Source organism: Neovison vison, chromosome 6 (genome assembly GCF_020171115.1).
Source record: "Neovison vison isolate M4711 chromosome 6, ASM_NN_V1, whole genome shotgun sequence".
Lineage (NCBI taxonomy): Eukaryota > Metazoa > Chordata > Mammalia > Carnivora > Mustelidae > Neogale > Neogale vison.
This window is the reverse complement of record NC_058096.1, coordinates 148,524,335-148,546,279: the sequence shown is the minus strand read 5'-3', so window position 1 is coordinate 148,546,279 and position 21,945 is coordinate 148,524,335. Positions and strand designations below refer to the sequence as shown.

Sequence of the window (21,945 nt, the reverse complement as noted above, 5' to 3'; positions counted from 1 at the left end):
CCTAGTAATAGCCCTAGCAACCAATCATGTATAGATTATCCTAACTGTACTATACCAGCACCACTCACTTTCATTCAAACAACTTACATAAATTCCCTCTTTTCTCTTTAAATAACCTTACCCTCCTTTGTCTCTCTGAAGCATTCGTCGATTTTAGTCCACTCTTTGTCTCTAGATTGCCAATCCCTAAAACCTCAAAATAAATGAACACTTTTTATTTTTCAACTTGCACTCTTTTCTTTTCTTGGTCAACAGGAGGTTTCCCCCACACCACCAAGAAATTCTCCAGCGCCAGTTTGGTGTCCCAAGATTAGCCTCAATTCTGACACTGAGTAAGGTACAGGCGGGGCTAGGTAAAGAGAGATAGATATGGGGCCCTGTGATCAGGCTTACAGAAATCCCCAAAATGTAGAGGTGTGGGGAAACCAGAAATAAGGGAACAAGCCGGACCACCCTGCCCTAGGTGTGTGGGTGGGTGTCTTTTTTTTAATGATAATCACCTGTGACCAACAATCTCCAGACCCTAAAAAGGAAGTAAGTCATTGAAGGTATTACCACTAATCCTTGCTCAATGGCAATCTCCACAGAAGTTAAAAGAATATACGTTCCCTGGGTAGCTTTCTATAAAAGACCAACCCTAAAGACCATCAGTGGCAACCCAGTCCACACCTGTCATTCTTGAGAGCTTTTTCTGTATCTCCACTTAATGAACTTCTATCGCTTTGTTCACTCTCCTTTGTCTGCAAGACACATTCTCCCACTCTTGAGACAAGAACCTTGCGCTCCTTCAATACTTCATACCCGTGACGGCATCAGATTTCGAGACTGTTCGCCCAGCTCTAGACATCTGTCCCAAGTCCAGGTTACCTCCTGTGCTTCTGACCAACTGGCCATAGACTGGAGGTTCCCGTGTCCCTCTCTTTGGGTTTAATTTGCTAGAGCGGCTCACAGAACTCAGGAAACATTTTGCTTACTAGATCGCCAGTTTATTATAAAAGATACTACTCAGGAACAGCCAGGTGAAAGAGATGCAGAGAGCAAGGTACAGAGAAAAAAGGCACAGAGCTTCCTCCTCTTGCCCGATTGCTCCACTGTCCGCCGCCATCTCCCTGTATTCACTAATCCGAAAGCTCTCCAAACCTGGTCCTTGGGCTTTTTATGGAGGCATCATTAGATAGGCATGATTGATGATATCATTGGTCATTGGTGAGTGATTCAGCCTCCAACCCCTCTGCCCTCCCCAGAGGACAAGGGAGTGGGTGGGAAAGCAAACCTCTAATCTCCTGGTTATTTCCCCTGGCAACCTACCCTGCACCTTAGGTGTGGTCCAAAGTCCATTAACATAACAAAAGACACCTTTGTTGCTTTCCTCACTAGGAAATCCCAAGGGTTTTAGGAGCTCTGGGCCAAACATGGGATGAAGGCCAAATATATATTTATTATAAATCATAGTATCAAGGACTTTTTCCTTGAGAAAAGCAAGAGTGTTCTATATGTGGCTGGAGGAGTGAACTGGATAGAGACTTTGCTGTCCACCAAAATTCATCCTCTCCTCTCATGTAGCTGCCTGGCTCATGTCATGTCAGCTCACTGTGTAACACTCCCCAGCCTGCCATTGCTTATGATCATAAGACATCACTAAGAGAACATGAGTCAAGTGACAGGAGAGTGATAGGGACCTCCAAGAGAGTGAACCTGCCTCTCTTACCCTCTCTTCCCTAGCCCTAAGCCTCAGCATAGACACACCTGTAAGCTAGCTTTAACCTTGCATTCTGCATACCAAACACCTCAGAAAAGAGGTTCCAAAACCTTCTTAGAGTTCATGGCACCCTATATAAAAGTAATCTTTTTATAGTGCCCCTAGGCCAAAAAGAATATCCTAAATAAATTTCATTTAAAAGCAATTAGTTTAAAAAACCTTAAATATATATATGTCCTAATGATCTACTGATCATTTGAAAAAAAATAACACATGTAAGTCAAGAAATATTCTTAATACTTGTAATTACTGATGAGATCTATGTGTTTGTTGAAGTTTGTCCTTCTCAAATACCACCAACCTCACTTCCTACTCAGAACTGAATTTTGCTCAATACTTGCTTTTAAAGATCACAATTTCTGAAAAACCAGCTTTGCAAAGACATAGCATCCCCTAAAAGAATGCTGTGTGAGATCTGATGTTGAAATGGATCTGTGTTGTTTGCACTTGGGGCTGCTCTGTTGTAATAACTAGCATTATTCTTACCAATACATCAACTAAACTCTTGGATAGCCTTCAAACAAATGTAAGAAAGCATCATGATGAATCAGAATGAGACATGGATTTACCTGGCACACTGTTGCTTTTTTTAGAGCTTAACTAAATGTAGGAGTAAGAACATTAAAGAACAAATGCTCTCTGGGATGTAACCCTCCAAAGAGCATAACCAACCTCCAAAGGGCCTTCGGCACTTCTAGGGCTATAATCCCAGGCCCACTTATCAAATTGTAATTCTGGAATGTTCACTAGACAAATATTTTTTTTTTCTTTTTTTGTTGATTCATTTTTTTATTATGTTATGTTAGTCACCACACAGCACATCATTAGTTTCTGATGTAGTGTTCCATGATTCCTTGTTTGCACATAACACACAGTGCTCCTCCATGCAATACCTGTCTTCCTTAATACCCATCTCTGGGCGAACCCATCTCCCCACCCTTCTCCCTCTTAAACCCTCAGTTTGTTTCTCAGTGTCCATAGTCTCTCATGGTTTGTCTCCCCCTCTGATTTCCCCTCCTTCATTTTTCCATTCCTTCTCCTAATGTCTTCCATGTTATTCCTTATGTTCCACAAATAAGTGAAATCATATGTTAACTGACTTTCTCCACTTGACTTATTTCACCTAGCATAATCTCCTCCAGTCCCATCCATGTTCATGCAAAAGCTGGGTATTCATCCTTTCTGATGGCCAATTAATATTCCATTGTGTATATGGGCCACATCTTATTTATTTATTTATTTACTTATTTATTTGACAGACAGGTCACAAGTAGGCAGAGAGGCAGACAGAGAGAGAGGAGGAAGCAGGCTCTTTGCTGAGCCTGATGCGGAACTTGATCCCAGGACCCTGAGATCATGACTTGAGCCGAAGGTAGAGGCTTTAACCCGCTGAGCCACCCAGGCGCCCCTGGGCCACATCTTCTTTATCCATTTGTCTGTTGACAAATCTTGAGGAATAATTAGGAAATGCATAAATGTAAATGGTTTTGAATAGCTTACCTAACTAATTCAGTATTTGCTAGGCACTATGTATACATTACTGCTGGGTATTAAAATACAAATTCACACTACCGCTAGACATAGAATATATTCTTTGCAAAGTATTCTTAGGAAGAATGAATCCACATTCATTTGACAGACTGGATTCTAATATCTCATTAAGCCGAAAATCAAAGGTCCACTGTTTTCAACACTGATCTCTGAGAAAAGGTACTAGATTGCTGTAGTCAGACTTTTTTCTTACGGACCATATTCATTGTCTATCTTTACTTGGTAGTTCACACTTTGATTAGCTGTGTTATGTTTGGTTGCTTTTTAACTATTAAAGTTGAATCAAAGGAGGTATTCTTTGAATAAACTTGAGTAGGGACCTAGAGATGATGAGGGTTAAAATGGATCTGAGCTAAGTTATTTCTTGCTTCTCTGCTGTGTTCCTGGGAGCGTTAAGCCCTCTCTTGCCGCCTCTCTTAGTACTTAAGTCACTAGCTGTGATCCAAACATGGCATTCCTCAAAGTTCCATCTTCTGGACTTGGGGAACTCTACCCTATCCATCAAGACTCAAGTCAAATATTACCTTTCCAGTGTAGCCTTCCACACCACCTCCCAGAAGGAATGATCCCTCCTCTCCTTTCAGACTGTCCCAGCACTTTATATACATGTGCATGAATTCCTATATATGCACTTCTGCTATAATACTTTTGGGATTATATAACCATTTTTGGGTGACGTGTTTATTTGGATGAGGGGTGAGCCAACTTTTCCTGTAGAGGGCCTCTGATCATAAATGTTTTATGCTGTGTAGGCCATAGGGTCTCTGTAGCAACTGCTCAGTTCTGCCATGCCATGGGAAAGTTGCCAGAGACAATAAGCAAATCATTGGGTGTGGCTAAGTTTCAATAAAGCTTTGACCAAAGGCCAAAGGTCAACAGTTTATGACCTCTGATGCAAATCTTCAAGACAGGAAGGCCTGTGTTGCTTATAATAAAGTCTCCTAGATCATTGATCTTCATATAATACACTAGGTCTTTAACCATTTTCCCCAATCTGTGAGGACACCTGAACAACAGGATTCATTTTGGACTGAGAAATTTTAGAAAGAATTTTAGTTAACATGTGTAACTCACACCCAATATAAGGCAGGTAAGCTACCTGTTCAAGAAACCACACTCAAGTGGGCACACGGATGTGTTTTCATTGCCCTATCATGTTGACCCACACAGGGTTTCAGATTTTGATTAGCTGATAATATTTTAAAAAGAGTTACCGAAAATACTAAAACACTTGACAGCTTAGAAGATGTGGCTGTAGTCCATCTACCTTCACTCATGGTAACAATCAGTTGGCTCTGAGTAATAGCTATCATTTGAAAGGAACACATAAGGGGCACCTGGGTGGCTCAGTTGGTTTAAGTGTCTGACTCTTGATTTTGGCTCAGGTCATGACCTTGAAGTTATAAGATCAAGCCCCACTTTGGGCTCCATGCTGGGCATGAAGCTTGCTTGGGAATCTCTCTCTTCCCTCTGCCCCACTCCCCTGCTCACACACACTCTACCTCTCTCTGAAAAAGAAAGAAAGAGAGAAAGAAAGAAAGAAAGAGAGAAAGGAAGGAAGAAAGAAAGGAAGAAAGAAAAAGAAAAGGAGCACATAATCCCCAGGTCTTCATAGTCACCACTATTCTCTTGTTCTCCAGCACCAAGTGCGAGTGTCCGCTGCCATTTATCATCTTACATACACCTGGACTCTTTCTTTACGTTACCTGTATGGTTTCTCTGGCCATTGAGTTTCTTGAGTTTGCAAGCCCAGATACAGGTATTAAGAATTCCTGGATGATTTCAGAACACGAGCTCTCCACTTTCCTTGCAACCATTTCTGTTTTTCCCTCCTTGGACACCCAAGGTAGGCATACCAGTTTTGGGGATGAAATGAATTCTAAAACTGTATGCCTCAAAGCTGAGAGTGGCCTAAAATTCTTTTTGCTCTATATTCAAACCATCACTTCTCCTTTCCTCCAGCCTGGATCCTGCCTTCTTCTCATTGTGCAAATCTCTCATGTTAGCTCATATTTCTACTTGTCAAGTTTTTCTTAAAAAAATGCAAATACTCATTTACTTTTTAATGATGAAATACAGGCACTGGCTAATAAGCACTGAAAGTTCTGTAGAAAGTGCATCTGGATGTTTATGGTAGCCACTTGCTATACCTGGATGTATAAGCACAAAGAGAACCACCCCCACCCCCCACCTTGATCTTGGCAGGAGAACGCATTTCCTTGTGATCACTGCCTCACTAGAGGACTTGGGCTGAGTTATATCCTCAGTTCATCTAGCTTGCCTCAAGTCCTGCAGCCTGCATGTGGGACACAGACGGAATGGACATATAGTTCAACTAAAGCCCTGTAACAGCAGCCAATATTTATGGAGCACTGTCTATATCCAAGAGGATCCTAAGATCTCTTACACGTATTATTTTGTTTCTTCCTCCTGATACACTTGTGGACTATATACTATTATATTTATTTTATTGCCAAGAAAAATGACACAAAAAGTTAGGTAATTTGCCAAGGTCAAATGGAGGAGCATGGATTAGGATGCAGGAAATGTAATTTCAAAGTATATTCTCCTGATCTCTAATCTCAACAGCCACCTCCTCCTCACACTTAACTAGATGTCCTTATAGCCAAACCAAGACTCTTGTTCAAACAAGTTCAAACCAAAGGTAGTGCCAGCAATTGACTAATTCAGCTATCACACTGAAATCTAATGGTAGTAAGAGTACATTCTAGAACTACCCATATTCTTCTTTAGTAACAACAGCAACAAAAATACAGATTTACTATTTCTAGGCTTAAAGAAGCCAGGTTATTGGTAAAAATTTTAATGGATACTTTAAAAATTGCATTATAATTTTTTCAGTCTATACTTGGAATGACACTGCTCAAAGCTTGATATTCTCTGGATACTCTATTTGCTGAGATTTTTATTTTTAGGACCAAAGTGGGCATTTGGTTACAGCTGCTTTAAAATTTTTCTGAAATAAAGATTAAAGTTGTACCTTAAAACAGGGAACTCTGGGACCTCCATTTCCCATCTGTCTGTGTTATAATGGACTCAAAATTACTTTCTGGGGAGGATCTCGGTTGCCTGGGACTACTTGCATGGCTCATAGCTAAGCAAAACCAGGTACCCTTCTACTGAGGCATATCTCATTGTTAAACACCCTGACTTCCACAGGAGGGCATTAATTCTGCCCCCAGCTTGACTAAAAAAGCACATGGCTTAGCACTTCCTGACAAAACAGAGAAGCTATTCTCCATGTACTTCTCTAAGAATATCCCTTAAATTCATTACTAATCCAGAAACATCTTTCAAAAACTCGGCTGAGAGAAGATGTACTTTGGAGAACTCCCCCAAACCTATGTCTGTTCCTCAGAAACAGCTTCTTTCCTGTAACATCCAAAAAAATTAAACAGAATGTATATTAACTCTTTTAATAAAATTTCAGGGACCTCACAGACACAAAGTGAGGAAAGGATGCTCCACATTCCAACCCCAGAAGTGATGGCAGATCATCAGAAAGTGACAGTCTGAACCACAGAAGGTTGAATCTGATGGAAGTATTCTCGTCTTTCACCGAATTGATTTTCAATTACTTTTGCCATGGCAGAGGCACTGGTCCACACTGAGGGACGATATAGGGAAGAGCTGATGAAGGTTATCATGGTTTCCGATGAGGATGCTGTTCATGACATTATAGAGAAAGACTTATTAGAAAAATTTCTCTTTGGTCTCAGTATCAGGCAGAATGGGGCTTCTCCAAGCAGTGGGTTTCATTTCACTTATGAACACTATGAATCACGTTTGCCCCTTCTCTTGTGCTGAAGTGCTCGCTGTCAAATGTGGGTTCCTTCTATACAAAGAAAGTTGGACATCAATGATGGGCTGAGTATCTTCCTGTCAAACAGTAAAAACTTTTTGAATAAAAAAGGGTAGAAATATGCAATTTGTTTTTGTTGTTGTTGTTGTTCTTGTTTTTCTGTAATGACTAGTTCCAATAATGCTCCAGTTGCTACCATGAAACCCTGAAAGCTATCTTCTTCCTCATGCCTACACAATCGATTCTGCTTTAACTCCATCCACTTATAACTGTCACTACCCAACCCTTGGCCAACAGCATCTCTCTTCTGGGCCACCCCAGTATCTTAACTGGTCTTATTCCCTTCTTGTCTGGTCCATTGCCCTACCCAACTTATTCTCCAAGCTTCAACGATGCTGGCAACTCTATTTTGGCTTCCCTAGGCCCTTTGGCCTAGGTTACAGTCTAACCTCCTTAAAAGACCTTTAAAGTCCCTGGAAAATCTGAAAGCACATGTTCACATAACCCATGGAATCTCTCTTCTTCACAAGTACCATGTTCCCTCCGCCCTCTTTTGGACATTTGCACACACCATTCTCTTTGCCTGGACACCCTTATTTCACACTCCTGGCTTTTACCTAGTTCTCAGTTCTCAATGTAAATGTTCTTTTTTTAGGGGGTGGTTTTCCTAGACTTTTAGCTTGGATTACACATTCCATTACATGCCTTCAAAAAACCTTTATGATTTGGACCTATTATATCTGACTGCAGTTACTAGTTGGAGAGTTAGTTTTCTCAGCTACCCCACGGGACAAGGAGTGTCCTGCGTCTGTCTTGCTCACTGCTCTAGTCCCAGCACTCGGCACATTATAGGCACTCAATAAACATGGGCTGATCGACTGAATGAGACAAATCACCATTAAAACACCAGAAATTAGAAATTAATCAACGCCAATACAAGATTCCCGGCTAGCGTATCTTTAGCGAACCCACACATGAAATGAAACAACCTGCAAAGTTGTTCTTAGTTAACATAAAAAAATATGCTGTATTTGATTGGTCCTTTTCTATCTGCCAATATTTTCACACTAAAATAGAGAAGAGGAGAATTCACACAAGCATGTTACTCCTGGGTTGATTGCTTACTCAGTTGCCGTAAGTTGCCCTGAATAATGGAGCAATAAAAGATAAAAGTGCATCTTCAGAGATCTTTCTGTTATCAAAAGATAGTGTTATTTAGACTTAGAGAAAGACTTTGGTTGTCTGAGAGTAACCAGAGGAGAGAGAAAATTACCAAGTAATAGAGAGATCTCATTTAGTTGCCAAAGTCACCAGTAACCTCACACTCCCCCTGCACAGTCCCTATAAAACAACTTGATCATAACATTAGTAGTTTCTGCCTACCTGTTAAAATAAGTTGTGCTGTTAATTTTTGGGGGGCATGGGACATTTTTTGGCACATGGAGGGGTACATACTACGAAGTCAAGCAATATCACAGACTTCTATTCTTGGGCTGTAAGTTATGGAAGTCAACCAGCATGGTCCAGCAAGTACTTGCCTTCACTTCTTTTACTTCTGGCATCTTGACTCTGGCTCATTTACAAATTCTAATGGGATGGTCCTCTTTGATATCTATGTGGACCAGATAGGTTAGAACTTCCATAAAATTCAGACAAAAAGATGACTCTTACCTATGCTAAAACAAACATTTCAACTCAAGGATGCATCTAGGATATTTCCAAATTAGTTAAAATGCTCATTTACTTGCAAATGGAGAGGGCTCCTGAAATTCTATCCTACTCGATTTCTCAGACTCTGCTACACCTGAGGCCCCGGGTCCTACGAGATGCTCTGTGCCCCCTCTTCAGTGCCTTCTGTTGTTTGTAGCCAAGAAAATCTCAACTAATAGAGCAAGGAAACTCAATTAATAAGATATCAGATATACGGTGGTCTAAAATATGGGCTCTTAGAGGAGAAAGAGAATCACTTCTTAAACTTATCTCTGTGGAACAGAATTTGGGTTCTCCTTAAAGAGAAATTATCTTCCAAAATGAAAGATGGAAGAATCCCAAGCACAGTTATAAACACAGTTTATATGCGTCTTCCGCATCTAGACACAGCCCAATCAAGTAATCATCTTTGCACATGTACACACACTCACCAAGGTATTACCTGCCCCTTTCTTACAACTGAGATTTATAGACTTAAATGGCCATCCATAGTAAAAACATTCTTTTTTATGAATCACCAAAAGACAAACAAAAATATTGTGAATTAAATGGTGATACAAAACTTTACCACTTGTTTATTTTATTCTCCTTGAAGTGGTTCTTTTCAGATTTAGCACATATTTCTAGCATATTCTTGTGCATAAACAAGGGAAACCTGAGCTGAGTGTTTTGGTTAAGGTACTCCTAACATGTCTTTATACTTAAGCGTTCACCCCTTCCAAATCACTGCTCAGTTCAGTCTTTTATAACTACACATTTCTGAAAGAGAGGAGCATTTCTTCAAAGAGTGGTCCACTATCGGTGCACCTAGTTGGCTCAGTGGGTTAAAGCCTCTGCCTTTGGCTCAGGTCATAATCCCAGGGTCTTGGGATTGAGCCCCGCATCGGGCTCTCTGCTCGGTGGTGAGCCTGCTTCCCCGCCCCCTGACTCTGAATGCTTCTATGCCTACATGCGATCTCTGTCTGTCAAATAAATAAATATAATCTTAAAAAAAAAAAAAAAAAGAGTGGTGCACTATCGTTTCTAAGCTGCCAACCCGGTTAGCAGGTTATCATGCTAGAGCTTTCTTGATCTTACCAGGCGTCAATAACCTAACCTACCTTCATCAAATGGTCCTTAAATGGCTATCTTAAACATCAGGAAGTTATGCTTGTCTGGTTGTGTGACTAGAAACAGCCATCATGCTCATGCAAAGAATGGCAAGTATGACAAGGCTGCTTGGCAGCATTGGCAAGATGCTGAAAACTGTAAGCTGAATCCTGATTTTTTTTTTTAAGATTTTATTTATTTATTTGACACAGAGAGAGAGAGATAGATCACAAGTAAGCAGAGAGGCAGGTTGAGAAAGAGAGGGAAGCATGCTCCCCGCTGAGCAGAGAGCCCGATGTGGGGCTCGATCCCAGGACCCTGAGATCATGATCCGAGCAGAAGGCAGAGGCTTAACTCACTGAGCCACCCAGGTGCTCCTGAATCCTGATTTTAGGGATATGGGTGTGTGAAGTGCGGAGGGAAGTGTATCTTAGAATCAACGAAATACAAGTTAGAGACTCACCCCCAGAACAGTAAAACCCCTTTAAAACAGGCTTGATCATTTTTACCTCTACCAGAACAAATAAGTTTTAACTCAAAGATGCTCTTAGAGAATTTCCCAACTAGTTAAAACTCTCCATTATTTGCAAGTAGAGTTGCTTTGTGGTAGAATCCACCCAAACTGATCATTATTCCAGCTGGCCAGTTTGGGAACAAGGGTCTTCTTAAGTGAAAGGAATTTCACCACAAGCTGTCCTGATCCAGATAAGGCAGAGTTTCATGAGTGATGATACTTTTCACCCCTCCCAGCTATACAGAGATAGAGTGGGTTCAATAGGACAGACTTGAAACAGTAGTGACTTAAACACATCATTGCCTACCTTTCCCCAACACTTCCTTACCCATGATGATGATTCAAACTTGATGCCTTTTAACACCCAAGAAACCCAACTAGTTAAGCTGGGGTGTCAGTTGACAACGTATATTTTTATACATCATCTTCCAATCACTTGAACGTTCTGGTTAATTCACAAATGACTTCACACATAAAATCCGGGAATGACATTGATAATTTCCAGGGGAACACAGTCTCATACACACACGCTCTCTTCCTCTGCCTTCCAAGGAAGAATGGGCAGTGTCCATGCAACTAAGCTTTCCTATTCTCACTCAGGGTCCTTTCTTTCTGCTTGGTGGCCATTACTTGTTGCTGGGAAACTTTCTAGCCAGAGCTCTACTTATTACCCTGTAATTAAAAAAGTCTTTCTTAAATCTATGGTCTACATCCCAGCTGGGTGGCAAGACTACACCCGAGAAACCCTGGGTCCATTTCTAGCGGGGAAGTTAACAAGGACTTAAAAACAGTACTCAGATTTGAAGAATAAAGGGGCAGTTCCATTATAACCAGGAAATTTTACAGAAAAGAATAATAATACAAGTTATTCTCCTTCCACTAAATAAAGTAATTATCTTTTTTTAGCCCTTACATTTGAAAGATGACTTTATTCTCCAAATAAGAAAACAAACAAGCCAAAAATATTTCCACTGGACATGTATTGTTAAACTAAGAAAGGATGGGTCTTAGGGTTGTCAAAATAAACACGATATGAAAACTTAGACTTTTAGGAAATTTACAGTGTCACTGAAATGCATCGCAGCAACAGTAATTTAATTTCCTTATCAGTCTCCCGAGAGAAACTGGGAACAGAATGTGCCCAAGTCCAAGAAGAATTCCTGAAGGAAAGGCAGAAAGAAGCTAATTGCAAACACTGGTACCAGACTGTGTCAGTTCAGATAATGCAAATACAAAGGGGCAAAAGCAAGGAAATTATCAGTGAGAAATGGAAACAAGAAGAAAAAGATCAGAACAAAAATAAATCAAATGACAGATCACTTTATAACAGGATGTGTTTTAAAATAAATGGCAAGTCAAGACAAAGCCACATGAAAAAATACTGGCTTTTAGTGATGCTGCATATCTATCAGAACACCAGAAAAAAGTAGGTATTCACTAGATAAGTAGAAAATAGCCTAACATTCAGAAAAAAAAAAACATTGAGGATATAGCTGAAAAGAACACAGAAGACTTTGCAGTCCCTGTAATTTTTATATCATGAGGCTGATAGGATTCTGCATTAAAAAAAAGTACATTGAACATTAATTTCCTATGTACCAGGGTTGGAAAAACACAAGTTTTTATAAGGAAATGCTACTTTTTAATACCCCATACTACAGAAAGAAGAACTAATATATAGGGGCACCTGGGAGCCTCAGTTGGCTAAGTGATTTCAGTTCAGATCGTGATCTCAGGGTCCTGAGATTGAGCCCTGCATCAGGCTCTGCGCTCAGTGGGAGTCTGCTTGGGATTCCTTTTCCCTCTCTCCCTCTGCTCTTCCTCCACACCCCACCCTGTCTCCCTAAAAACAAAACAAAAACAAAAACAAAACTTAGTATAAGAAAATGTCTCTTAAATTTAAAGGATATGTTTAAATTATCTTCTATGATTTTTGAGACATTTTGTTACTACTGTAGTGTCATAGTTCAAATGGATTATGTTTTCAAATAGGATACTTACTTGATGCTGGTATTATAAATCAGTAAATAGATCAATATGTCTTTTAACATCAGCATTTTTCAAACTTTACAGTGTATACAAATCACCCAGTGATCACATAAATGCAGAAAAATTCAGAAAGTCTAAACAGAGGCCCAAGAATCTGCATTTCAACAAACTTCTAGGTTAAAGAGGCTGAGGCTGATGGCCTGTGGACCATGATTTAAATAGCAAGGCTCCCCAGGTGGCCTCTTTGTGGTGGAGTCTTTCACTAGCTATACGGGAACCAAAAGGATGCACAACTTCTACTCAGAAACATGGCTCTTCTCATTGAGGTATTTTGGTTTAAGATCACCTATGCCTAAATAAGGGAGAACTTCTCTAAGAGGCTGCTTTCCCTTTTATTTAAAATCACTATCCCAAACAAAACACTGAACAGCTGGCTAATATCTGTGAAATGACAAATTAGGTTATAAACGGAAATACGGGCTCCTGCCCCCTAGGAGTTTAGTGTCTAACACTAAGGCATTGGTATTGGTGTGTATGTGATACTGCACACCAGAAAACCACACCAAAGCAGATGTGTGTTGTCAAATAATATCCAAATCAAAGGTTTAATTTGTTCTTGGAATGAAAGGACAGAAAACGAATATAAAATTTGGTGGAAACAGATAATTTCACTTAGGAAGCCCAAACTGCAATACATATTATTGACACGTGAGTTCTCTTTTGGACAATTCCTAGGAAAGGGTGTGATATTTCAGAAAGATAAGAAAGCAGTTTTCCAGGCACCCGGGGAGAGCATTTCTACATGCACAACACACTACCCCTGTCAATAGTATTTTGGTGGTTAAAATAGATATTTACTAATAGTGATCAGGGATATGCAAATCAAAGCCACAATGGGATGTCACCTGACATCAGTTTAGATGGTTATTATTAAAAAAAAGTAAAGGCGTTGGCAAGGATGTGGAGGAAAGGGAACCCTTGCACACTGCTGTTAGGACTATAAATTGGTACAGGCATTAGAGAAAACAGTATGGATGTTCTCAAAAACCTAAAAATAGAGCTACTATATGATCCAGCAAACTCTTTTGTGGGTATATACTCAAAAGAAATGAAATCAGCACCTCAAACAGATATCTTCATTGCTGAGTCCATTGCCATTATTCTCAATAGCCAAGATATAGAAACAACTTGAGTGCCCTTGATGGAGAGTAGTTAAAAAAAAAAAAAAAAAAAGATTGATGTGTGAGTGTGTGTGTGTGTTTGTGTGTGTGTGTACCCACATAATTATACACATATAATTACTCAGTTTTTTCAAAACAGGAGATCCTGTCATTTGCAACAACATGGCTGAAATTCATCACTCTAAATGAAATAAGCCAGGCACAGAAAGAAAAATATTGCGTGATCACACTTAGAACTGGAATCTAAAAAAGTCAAATGCACAGAAGCAGGGAGTAGAACGGTGGCTGCCAGAGATGGGGAGATGGAGGAAACAGAGGGAGATGTTAGTCAAAGGGTACAAGTGGCCACTATGGGGGTGAATAAATCTTCAGATCAAAGGTAGAACATAATGATTACAGTTAATAGTGTACTGGATATACTGAATAACTGGAAATTTGCTATGAGATTTCAGGTGCTCTCACAACAACAGCAAAGGAACTGTGTGAAAAGACGATTTGTTCATTAGCTTGACTATAGTAATCATTTCCCTATGTATATAAAATCGTGATATTGTACACCTTAAGCATATACATTTTTTATTTTTAAAAAGATGGTAAAGAACTTAAGAATAGCAGTTAGCACTTAACAACTAAAATTAAATATAGTTTTAACTCGAATATCATTGAAGCTTTTCCTAAAATTATGCCACTAACTTTACCTCCCAAGGCTTTATAAAAATATATTTCTCAGTAAATGAAATCAAAACAGTATTGGGATTGATTACTTGCATCTGAAAAAACAAGACGGATTTGTTATGAATTCTAGACTTCCTTGCTGCCATGGCCATACAAGTGTTTAACTGGTATGAAAATAATCCTGCCCAGCTTTGGGAAAACTCAACAGGCTAGAATAAGAGCCAAGATGTTACAAATATCTCCCCATTCCACTGTCTCTTTTCTGTCAAACTCATAAAAATGTATATAATCTGTACACATTGGTAAAAGCACACTCTATTTATGTCAAAGTAAACTTAAACTTGGAGCTTTATGTGTCTTTCACATAATGTAGCTCATTGTTTGCTTGAGAAATGAGGATGAGAGATTTTGGTACCTGGGGCAATGCTGAGGTTATTCAATTTGAGTTGGGTAATTAAGAACAGATTCTTACTACTAAAGCCTGATCAGTTTAAACTGTTACAATATAGAAAATAATACTTCTTCCTGCGATTTTGAAACTTAATATTTTTTAAAATGGGAAAAGCCAAAAATGATTTCTCTCCCAGAGCAAGACATAATTATAGCTGTCTAAGGCTTCAGCGACATGACTAAACTAAGCCAATTTATTGGATTATCTTTCCCCTTCACCATGTCAAGAGGCACTACATTCTATTAAAACACAATACATTCTATTAAATACTATTTAAAACACAATATGCTCTTAATTGTGAAGCAGGTGGTGCTTTAAAAACATTTCTATAAGTCAGAAATGCGTTAGTGTAGACAAAAAAAAAAAAGCATTGAAATATCTAATTTTGAGTCCCTGGCTCTTCCATTTACCAACTCAGTGATTTCAAACATCTCAGAAGTCAGATCTTCTTCTTTGCAAAGTTGTTCAGAGACATGAGGCAAGGACTGAATAAAGTAACACATACAAATACCCTTTGAAAACTAAGGAATACTATAAATATACTAGTTTTTTGAGGTCGTAACAGGAGCAGCAACCATGAAAACCATAAACTGACACAAACTGACATAGACTAGACACTATAAACTGTCAATTTATGAGGACAGTCATCCCTATATCCCATTTTTAGGGGTTTGTTTCTGGGACTAGTCCTGGCATGAATTTCTGTGTCAGTCAGGAGACAGAAATGATACTGGGAGTTTAACTGGATTTAATGTCAAGAATTTTTAACCAGATATTGTAGAACTAAAAATGCTCCAAAAAGGGAAAAAGGGAACAGAAGCATTATAGGTTAATAATTACAGGAATCAGCTTTCACTCACAGGCTGGAGAAACAAAGGAAGAGTTTGGAAGAACTTCAAGCTCAAAGAAGGGACCTACACGTCCAAGGAGAGGACTCTGCCTGACTGGTGCTGGTGGCTTTGAAACCTGTTCTTCCAGGGCTGGAAAAGCTGCAAACTCGATCAGCTAAAGCTTTTGAAAGAAACTGGTGCTTCCTGGGTGAAGAGCATGGCTGAGGTAGGGCTGGAAGGAAGGGAAGCAAACCAGGGAAGAGTCATATTCAAGATGACCCCAATGGTGTATAGCAATACAGGGGCAAAATATGGTCTGCATGACGCCAAGGCTCAAGATCTTTGCTTTATATCTCACTGTTTCCATATAAAGATTAATTTTGTATGGAGTTGCTACCTGGAAACTGGTAGAGAATAATTGAATTAGAAGACACAGAAATACTGCCAACATCGTGAAGCTAATTTTCAGCGATACCGGTTTTAGCAAAGTTTAAAAGTAAGCTTAATCTATCTATCTATCTATCTATATAAAACGTTATATATAGGTATAAACGTTTATATATAAACATTAGCTCATATATAGTTTTAATTTTAAAACTTTGTAAAATTTGAACATAGTAAAAATGGCAGGGAAGAAAAATGCTTTCATAATTGTTAAAATAAATGTCGTAAGATCTATACACAAACATGAAAACAAAACATCGCAGCAGAGACTGAGATCCATCAAAATTCTCCTCCTCTTCCCCGTCCCTGAGCGAGACTACACTACCCAGGTTCCCTTCCAGTCAGGCCTGGCCATGTGACTGAGTCCCAGCCAATAGAAATGTGAGTGGGCGCAGTATGCGGAACTTCCTGATCTGGCCCTGAAAACCTCCCACCTTTGTGCCTTTATCTCTTCCTCTTTTTCCAGGTGGGTTCAAAAAACATCTAAAATTAGGAGATGGACGAGACTCAAGTCAGAAGACACCTGGAGAGGTGAATCCTCTTGTGGAGGATAAGTACTGGTGACCTCCATGCCTACCCTGGGCTTTTCTGTATAGGACTGAGCCATTTCATGTCTGAATGGATTCATTGTCATGGCTCAATGTACCCTGAACTGATATACACGTGATTTGTAATGATTATATTAGCAAGACTTTAAAAATCAGAGGAGCTATTATTTATTAAGCTTTGATTAAAAGGTTAGGAACTGTGTAGTCTCCCCATATTACATATATTTATAAAATACCTTGCCAGGCCTTTACTCAAAACATCTGTATACTTTGCACATGGCACACAAGAGTCTAGTTTGATTCTCTTACAGTTCAAATTAGAGAAGAGAATAAAAATAGAGAACAAAGGGAAAGATTTATCTGGGGACACCTTGTGGCTCAGTTGGTTAAGTGTCTGCCTTTGGCTCAGGTCATGATCCCAGGGTCCAAGGATCAGGCACCCACATAGGGTTTCTTGCTCAGCAGGGAGCCTGTTTCTCCCTCTGCCTCTGTCTACCACCCTGCCTACTTGTGCTCTCTGTCAAATAAATAAATAAAATCTTAAAAAAAAAAGATTTATCTGTAAGATAAATAAGATCACCAATAGAAACAAAAATGGACAGCCAATAGCTTAGTGGAAAAGCAAGAGGCAAAAGGAATACACAAGCCGTAGAAGAAAGAATGCAATGTGGGGCCATTTGGTGTAGGGCTATAGCTCCCCGACCCTTCAGAGTTTTCCAAAGGAATCACAGTAGAATTGCTCCTTTCAATAGTTGGCATTTATAAAGATGGTTAAGTGATCAAAAAGTCATGTTTCCAAAGTTCTGTTTAAGAAAGCAGGAAAGTGTTACAAGGTGCCTGTGAATATTTTTCAACTGACACGGTCAGCATAAGAAAGAAAGAAAGAAAAAATAAAAACAAAAGAAAATCCTTCTGCCTAAAGGATGTGTTTTAGTTAGCTGGGAAATTATACAGAACAGCACAAATTTAAATGACAGTACATGACCATGCATTTGTTTATCTAAGAAACCGCCCTTTGTAACATCGGGACTGTAAATCCTGTAGGAAACTCAGATGGGGGTTAGATTTGATAAACTGCAGAATATCGGGAACAATCTCCATTTTTTTTTTTAAAATGCAGTCCCATTTTATGGGAAACCAAACACCTCTTCTACTGATGTGAATCATAAGAGCTCATTCTCTCAAGTTGTTGCCTAGGCGCACGTTCCCTATTTTCAGGTTATCTTTCCACTGCTGTCATTCAGGGGCACACACTGTAAACTGTGTAAGTGATCTCTGCAGCTTTCCTGCTGGGATTAGTAATAGCCATACTACCAAATATTACTGTGCAATCGACCTGAGGCTTGCATTTAGATTACATTTGATTTCTATAGTTGGGAAATGCATGCTTTAATTTTCCTATTACGTTAAAACTGATAATGCATAAAAAAGGAAGATACCTGCTCACAATACTGACTTTATAAAGTGGGTATGATTTGCTTTATAATAGCAATGCTTGTACCACCAAATGTGCATTTATGCTTTAAACCAGCCAAACTCTTGGGGAGGGAAGCAGAAAGCCTGACGAGTGAAAACACTGGGATGGGAAACAATCCCAACTGCGAGGCAGTTAATAGAAGGTGCTTCTGCTTAGGTCCTCGAAATTTCAGGAGAACTCAAATTTGGTAAGCATGTTCTTCCCACCTCTCCCTCCAAAGGTACGGAGGCCTATAAATCGCTGAATCCATTATTCACAACATAAAGACAAAGAAGGAACCAAAACTATCATGTCCGAAGCAGTGTGGTCTTACTTGGCTAAACCTATGACTGATACCCTTCACAGCATCACAAATCTTTTGTTTTGTTTTGCTTTTTGTCTCCTGCACATGTACACACTAAACAGCTGTCACTTCTTTTTATACCGGTTATGAATTTTTTAAAAGTGCTATCAAAGCACTTGTTTTACTATCTTTTTACTGTCTTTACTTTTTTTTTCCTTTTACAGTAGGTCTCAGAGAAGCCTGGGTGCACGTCCTAAAGCTCATTAGGTAGGAGAGGAATAACGTCCAGCATGTATAGATTCTCTGTGGGGACTCGGGATATTTGTATGTGGTATAAACTGTAGGGAGCCAAAATAAAAAAAATTCTCTAACCTCCTGAAAGTAATGCAATTATGAAAATATTTTACCTTCAGTGCAAAAATGCTGAAGAAATAGAATAGAAATAGAATGATTCTTTCCTTCATTAAGAATCTTTCAGTACTTGAGCATATTATTCAGTTACACATACTTACAGCAAAGTACACAAATTCTACGCATACAGTTCAATGAATTTTCACCCCTCATAGGACCATCAATTCAGAGTAAGAAATAGAACAAGACCAACAAACAGAAGCTCCCTTTACAGTCATTACCTCCACTCCAGCAGGGAAACTACTCCCGGAACTTTGAACACTGGGGATTCCTTTCGCATATGTGTACCTACACACTGGAATCAGTTTGTACTTTTAGAACCATGAACTTCGTCCATATTGTCATATACAGCTGTACTTTGTCTATTCTCCTTGACGTTTATGATATTCCATTGTTGCCAATATACCCCCAGTTTATTTAACCATTCGAATATTAATGGGCCTTTGTGTATTTTCCAGTTTCGAGCTGTTAGGAATAGTATTAGTATGAGTTTTGTGTACGTGTGTTTTGGTGAACACATGCCAGTGCTTTTTACTAGATTTAGGCTTCTCTATAGAATCAAGAGGTCATGAGATGTATGCATGTTCTGGTTTAGTTAATGCTGAGAGTTTTCCAAGGTGGTTATCCCAATTTATATTCCCACCAGTGATGTATGGGAGTTCTGTTTGCTTCATACCCTCAACAAGAGCTTGGTATTATCTGTGGTTTTCATTTTAGCCATTCAGGTAGGTGTGTGGTATAATCACACTATGATTTTAATTTGCATTTCCCTGCTGACTAATGTGATTAAACAGAATGAGACTTTTTTGATATATTTTTAAATAGATGTAAATTTTACAGAATCTGGATTCAGTAAAGGATCTCAAAGATGACTGGTCCATGGATATCAAAAGTATGGTACGTGTGTCCCCACTATACCCCCACACCAGCCCTTCCTGTACCTTTGGAATGTGGCAAGAGTTCAGTGACCTGGATTCAGCTTCAGAAACCTTCCAGATACAACTCATTACACAGTCATTGCCAAGCAAACAAAATAAACTCACAAGAGGGATCTTACTGACCAGATAAAGTTTATCAGAAGCAGAAAGGCGGAACTCGTAAAAAAAAAAGGCTAAGGTAGGCTGTTCCAGGTTTACATTTCAGATTTGCCACTCACCGTGGCAGGAAAGAAGATTTCTCTCTGTGACACTGCCTTTATCAGGTTGGTATGATTTGCTTTCTAGTAGCCAGGTTCAATTCATGGAGCTGAGTGATCCTGGCAAGTTACTTCACCCCTAGAAAGCGGTACAACAAGGATGAACTAGAAACAGCTGTACCATTTTTGATGCTCATGGTCCTTCCCTTTGGTTTCTCCTGAGTGCAAATCTTTCATGATTTCTGTGATTCTACTAGCTCTTGAACTAATCTTGAATTAATCTCCTTCTTAAAAGCCTGCTGAAGATAGCAGGAATTCAGGGAATGGCCATGAGTTACTGAGGTCTTTCCTGATTTTTGTCTAAATCAAGACATGGATGTTGGGTCATTTCATCTGTCACTACAGAAAACAATGCAGGAAGATTGGATGCTGGAATGACCACAAGGAGCAGGTCATCTTCCCTGACACTTCTGATGGTGCCCATGGCATCTGAGGCTTTGTAGAGTTCTCATTTACTCACCTGGTCTCAGCAGAGGTCCTCGTATGGCTTCATTAGCAACAATGGGATCCGCCACTGGCCTACGGTGCACAGGCACTCCTGCCTTTGAAGGAAACTAGGAAAGGAAGGGAAAACAATCAGACCCCACTGGTGGTTCCTTTGAGCCACATGTGCATGGTTTCAATACCCTTGGCCTGCTCTCATCCTCTGTGAGGTCTCTTCATCCTGCTTGGGCTCCTTCCTTCTCTATCTGTGAAGTGGTTGTTTACATGAGCTCATGGTATCTTGATGACAGTTATGAAATCCAAATCGCTCTGAATCCTCAAATTTCTTTTTCGTCACTCATTTGGAGGCGCCCTCTTACCTGATCCAAACTTATTTTATGGCAAAAGCCTTGCCTAACCTGATGTGAGGTTGTTTATTGTCTTTACGTGGTCCACTTTATGGGGAAAAGGATACAATTTGCTGTGAAAGGGACGCTGGGCTTAGAGAGTGCTGGCCCAGACTGGGTTGGGAGTGCTACTGATGCATGGCATCTGTACATAATACCTTCCCAAATCTGAAAAATCTTGAATTTTGAAATAACTCTGGCCCCAGGAGTGTTACATAAAAAATGATAGACACCGACACATACCAAGCTCCTAACAGACCTTGCTTTCAAACTGTATGTCTTGTTGAGTGTTCACCCTTTTATTTGAATTATTTTAAGAAGAAAATCAAAACAAGAAGACACAGGTTTTCACCTAATAGAGCAGTCACAAACTAAAAATTTAATAAGGTACCTAGAGTAGAAGAGGATATAGGGAAGCAGAGACCTTTGTACACCATCGGTGGGAATGTATATTGGCATAAAATTTTTGAGAGGCGATTTGCAATTTTCTTGGAGAATTTAAATTGCATATGTACTTTGACCTAGCAACTCTACTACAAAGTATCCTGTAGAGTCAAAAGAGTATGTCAGGTGTGTGCCATATTGAATATTACATAACAATATTAAAAAAAAAAGGCTTATTAGTAAGAGACTGGTTAAATAAATTTTGGTGTAAGTACACAAAATGATACAATGCTGTCTTTTAATAAAAAAAAAAAATGGAAATGAGGTAGACCTGAATGTAATGACATGGAAAAGTCTCCAAAATAAATATGTAAGTGAAATAAGCAATTTGTAGTATAACAAACATAAAAAACACACATATATGATCTTTACAATTTCTAAGGATATACTGATATTCTAGGTAAGTCAATTTTCCCCTTACACATATTTGTATAGAAAATGACAGGTGGTTATGATTAGGGATGAAAACAAGGGAAGGAGGCTTTCACGTTTCATTATATATGTTTTTAACTTTTTTCTTTTTCATGTGCATTTGCTGCTCTTCCTGGTTCCCAGAAAGACTGTGGAATTCTCAAAGGCCCAGATACAGTAGAGGCCACCAAGCATCTTTCCTGAGATTGCAAATGTCATGAAAGGAAATCTTCAGCCACCAAAGACTCCCATCACCTTCCAGTTGAACTTGACCTCCACTGACCCTTCAATACAGACCACAGACCTACAGTAATAAGAAAATCCACAGAT

General features: G+C 39.3%; 1 long non-coding RNA gene across 1 annotated transcript in view; it reads right to left on the bottom strand.

The window, feature by feature from the left end:
* The window catches only part of LOC122909036, a 303,879-nt gene that overhangs the window by 49,986 nt on the left and 231,948 nt on the right, over positions 1-21,945 (bottom strand). The window contains exon 3 of the long non-coding RNA XR_006385067.1: positions 20,391-20,484. This is a non-coding gene — a long non-coding RNA (uncharacterized LOC122909036). The remainder of the gene's footprint in view (positions 1-20,390; positions 20,485-21,945) is intronic.